The sequence below is a fragment of the Mizuhopecten yessoensis genome, unplaced genomic scaffold (assembly GCF_002113885.1).
Source record: "Mizuhopecten yessoensis strain PY_sf001 unplaced genomic scaffold, ASM211388v2 scaffold8931, whole genome shotgun sequence".
NCBI lineage: Eukaryota > Metazoa > Mollusca > Bivalvia > Pectinida > Pectinidae > Mizuhopecten > Mizuhopecten yessoensis.
The window spans coordinates 65,763-70,932 of NW_018407794.1; the positions used below are offsets into that span (position 1 = coordinate 65,763).

A 5,170-nucleotide genomic window follows, 5' to 3' on the forward strand; every position below is an offset into this window, starting at 1 on the left:
TTGTATAAAGTATCGCCTTGTTTTCTGTTATGATTCGGAGTGAAATGCCACCATATAAACTATGAGGCCATTCCATACATGTTTCTTTTTATCATAGCAATACATGCTCGTGTTTCTGTCAATACACCTATAATATAATCATATGTGTATTGACAGACGAGGTTAGTACCTGTGATATGATGATCTATATCAATACTGCAGCACCCTCTTGTCAATATGTTACACGACGTGCGTTTCGGTACACGTTAAACAATAGTGTCACAGACAATGACATTTGAATACGCTTCACATAATTAGGAATAAAAGGTTGGCGATGAAAGAAACGAAGAAAGAAATTTTTAATGGCGAGTACATGTGAAAGTTTAAAAGATTATCATTGATCCATTTAAAATTTTGGTCATTTTCCGAATTGAAATACACCTTTCTAAAAATATCAAAAATAACTCTTGTGAGATGAGTAGGGGATTCTTTATCTATAGCAAGATTGGGACTTCAGTGGGGACACCGAAGTACCCGGAGAGGGGGGGCACCGAAGTACCCGGAGAGGGGGGAACCGAAGTTCCCGGAGGGGGGCAACCGAAGTACCCGGAGAGGGGCACAGAAGTACCCGGAGGAGGACATAGGTTTACTAGATTATATGTTTTTCGTCTTACATTTTCAATAATGTTCATCTATTTTATAGCAGAAAAGAAACTTTCAAAATTAGATATTAAAATGCCTTTGTCAACATTTATTAGATCAAGAAAAAAATGAAAATCACATTTTTTTTTACCAAACCTTGAATTGTAATAGATACCTCTTGTAGTAGTTAGACGTCAGTGAGAGTACGAAACATAAAAATACTTTCTGTTCCAATTAGTTTGATGTTAAACCCTACTTTGTCTACTGTGAGAGTTACGAATGGTGCAGTAGCACTGTACTATATTTAGGGGAAAGAAAGAATACCTGTAGAAGTGAACGTATGTTTACCAGGTTATAACTTCACTTAGAGAGCCGAGCGGTATGAAAGACGGAAGAGAGAGAGGGGGTTTCAACAAGAGTAGGGGAAAGAAAGGGGGCGGGTGTAGGGGTTGAGAGCTGACGAATGATCGTTTTGTGGGCCGGGGCTCTTCCCGTCTCTATCCCCTGTCAGGATAGCGCTATCTGACAGAGAAATTAAAACTTGAGGGATATATTTAAGATAATTATGTGGGGCGATATGTGCGGAGTAAATACACCGAAAGTTCAGATTCTCGGAAATCAGTAAAAATAATGTTTAAAGCACTTATAATGATCCACGTGTGATTCTCAGAAACTGTGAATTAGATGCACTGTAATAGCACATACAGCATGTTTAATGTCATAGTAGATATTTACCTTATTTTCCTGTCAGGGCACGAGACGTGAGAGTGACAGATATTGACGTCTTCCTGTGTACTCAGGTAAATTAAAGGTATAACATATAAATGGATTTTGCATGGAACGTGTATTGCTCTCGACAATAAGAATAGTTAACTTATTTCCGTTAATTCATAACCTCAAACTTCGCTATTTTTAGAAAAATTATAAAACCATTGATAGATAAACATTGAATGTAGTTTTAACTTTCAACTTAGTCCCTTAAGCTTTGTAAAATAACAGTTTTATTGAAATGTATTATGTACACAAGATAATAAATCAAGCTTGCCTTGTCAAAAACTACCCACGCCAGGTGTGTAATTAAAAGTATTTCAAGTGATCCTTTTCAACAATCTCAAGAGGGGACGTTTAAATCAGGGCGCTCATTTGTTAATATACAGGTATTTATATATACATATATATGACAGTTAAATAACACGTAATCCTTCCTCGGGGCGTACTAAAGCGTCGTAATCGCCATTGGCAACGGTAGTTGTTGAAAACGAGATCGAATTGAGTGAAGGCCGGTTACATATATACCTTTATACTTACCTGTGTGTGTATACCTATTTCACCCTAAGGTGAACAGGAACCTCTACTGAAAACATGCTGTGATTTTCTCCACTCAACTGGAAATAAGAAAGATTTTTATAAACTTATAAGGCCATTAACGGCTTTCTCTGTGTACAACCACACCGCTACCTGTGGCAGATCTACCTGGGATAATTCGCCGTCTAGCTATACTGTCTGTTCTAGTTTTGGGGATTTTGTGAGACAGTGACAACCTGACGACTGTGATATGAATTCCTTATAGTTGGAAATATTCTCGTGGATAGAGGTAAGTTGTGTCACCTTTCTGATAAAGGTTTGATCTTAGATTAAGTTCATATCCGTATAACCAGTACTATACAACCGCTGATTTGATAAACGAGAACGTGTAGATAGATATCCCTGAAGACACTTCTCTGCCTTCTTAACTGTACCTAGGTTTAACCATACATACATTAAGGGGGTATGCTGCTATGACGATTTCCCCTTACCAAAAAGGGTTCTACATTAAATAACATGCTTTAGCTAGGGAGAAGACAAATCTTAGTTTTTTTTAATCTTCCGTCTAATCCCATTTGTGTTTTGCAAATTATGTATGTTTCAATCAAAAGAAATTCTAGTTGAACTCACATGTAGTTGATTAAATGAAGACACATTAAAAAAAAGCACACGAGATATTAATTTGCTTATTAAATCCAGGCAGTTGTAACTAGACCAAATACATTCATCATTTTGAGGTGATTCTTGGGTATGAAATTTTGCAGCTATTTACTAATAAAGGATAACACTCATATATCTTCAAGTCAAATCAACCTTAAACTTGTTCGTTTATGTACGTACAACGCGTTATAAATGTATGTACTGGGAGGATGGGGTGCGAGATGGGGATGAGAGGTGGGGATGGGGAGGGAGGGGGGTGGGGGCTGTCCAAAACCAAAGCTTTGGGGGAGGGAAATTACCCTAAACGTCAATTAGAAGAAAGGCATAGAGTTAAAAGGGTTTAAAATCATATTCTTGGGTTTGGCGACTCTAACAGCACGTGGACTACGTATTAACTACATGTGTGTACCCCTATCCTGACATACCACCAGAGCAATGCTATCAGGCATCATCAGTCAATTTTTGGTTTAAATACTAAAATAGAGGGATACAAAAATGGCCTCTCCTACGGATAAATTAAAAAAAAAATGCTTCATTGTAAATCCCACATTTTACATCGCTGAGGAATAAGGTATGGATAGTTTGGGTTTTTCAAAGGCGTTTCTTAATTCCAAATGGTAAAGTCCCCTTTCGAGTTATCTGCCCTTCTATATTCTTCTCTGAACTGGCTAATACAATTGGTTAAGGAAGCACAGTATTATTTTATAAACAAATACAGTGTGTAATACGTATCTTAGGATAATGAAGACTATTAATGTTTGGCATTTATAGAAAACCACAGTAAGCAAATATTGAAAACGGTAATGAAATACGATGTTTGCGGAAACATACATATTTCTGCAGACCAACATAACTCTATGGCTTTCTTGTAGAGTAAATATATATTTCTACCTCACTACCCTGCCTCGCTTGATTTATGATAGAGAATATTGGTGTATTTGTGTAGCTTGTATATATATAACACACGTAAACATTATGAAATAGCGTCTACCTGTCCTAAACCACAGGGACCTGAGAATTTGTAACAGTTTAGCTGTGTTTGGACCTAAAGAGTTCAAGGTAATAGTTTAAGGAATTTAGATCAAATTTCGGTAAAAATGCCACCCGTAAATAATCTGATTTTACAGAAAATGTATCTCAACTCCTAAAGAGTCAAATATTACACTGATTGCATCACTTTAGGTACAAAAATAGCTCAACTGTAACAAATTCTCAGGCCCCTGTGTCCTCCTATACCTGTCGAAATGTACCTGTTAGTCACAGCGGGTATTTGTTTCTCCTGTAATGTTACATCCACCTTAAATCAATAATCACAACATGAAACGCCATGGGCTTTAAATAGTCTTGATATTAGACCCTGTAGTCTGATCCTTTTAAACAGCAATAAATAATAAATAGCATTTTTGAAAAGTTAAACATTGATCATTTTATTGTAAATTCAGAATTTTAACCAGATCGGTTAAGTGTTATTTACGTTTAAAAAATCCGTTTCTGACCATTGCGAAGACATCCTAGGCGTGGAGTGTTTTAAGTTTTCGGCACCGTTGTTCCAAGCCTCGTTAGCTTTTTTTAATCATAAACACAAATTTTCAAATGTGATTTCTGAGAAATGTTTGAAAATCTATAACGTTTTTGTGTTAACTGTCTTTAGAAGATCATGCTGAACCCTTACGCATGTCATTTATTTATTTATTTTATTTTATTTCGTTTATTTATTTATTACAAATATAACAGGTTTCAGTTTTAGGTTGATTTATTGTAAATTAAATTTAACAAAGCTTTGGACAATTTGGTCCTTAAAATAAGCATCAATGATAAATTAATGTAAAAAAATGCACCGCTGTAACATGTACTGTCATTAAGTTTGAAGTTAAAGTAAAAATATTCAAGTTCGGAAGACAAAATGATCATAGTCAGATAATATGTAGAAAGCTGACTACCAGCCACGCACTTTTTTGACAGAATCGTCCAGGTTCATTCTTCTACACTTGTACTAGCTTACTTCCCCCTAGTTTGAAACGGAGAATCGGCCAAGTGATCAAAATTATTACTCTCATTGTTTTCCTTAATAAATTCAATTTTCTAGAAAAGGGGACCAGTCTAGACATGACATGAATAAAATGGCAATATATTTCTTCAAGTTATTAAAGAAAGTCAATAAGAAACCTTGGCTGTTTTCGTCATTAAGCTACCGAATCTACTACAGCATAAGTCTATGACGTAGGCAATACACGGCACTAATTGACTGTAGGGAAAGGGACTATAGTACGAACCTTTCCGGGACGTCCACAAAAAGTCATCGATCTTCAAATGTTTAAACAACAGTCACGTATTTATATAAAGGCGAAGTTTCTTATTCGCCAATGCAAACATACAGTATTATTTCGATTTACGAATGTAAGGCAAGACCAGCCTTAGTTGGTTTAACAGGAGACAGTGTAAGGTCAGGTTGTAAAGGCCAGGTTCTCGTGACATATCGTGCTCAAGTCAATTTATCGCCATTTTGTCTGTATCCTCTATAACTGCTTTGCTTCCATTAAGAAAACCAGAATTGAACTGCTGCTTCCGCTGCAACCCCCCCCCC

General features: G+C 36.3%; 1 protein-coding gene across 2 annotated transcripts in view; it reads left to right on the forward strand.

Annotated features, from left to right (window-relative positions):
- Positions 1–1,800: 1,800 nt before the first annotated feature.
- LOC110456858 overlaps positions 1,801–5,170 on the forward strand; it is a 17,388-nt gene continuing 14,018 nt past the window's right edge. The window contains exon 1 of one of the 2 annotated variants that reach the window (XM_021507878.1): positions 1,801–2,215. The gene's annotated coding sequence lies outside the window, so the exon portion shown is untranslated. The remainder of the gene's footprint in view (positions 2,216–5,170) is intronic. The other variant, XM_021507879.1, reaches the window with a different exon arrangement.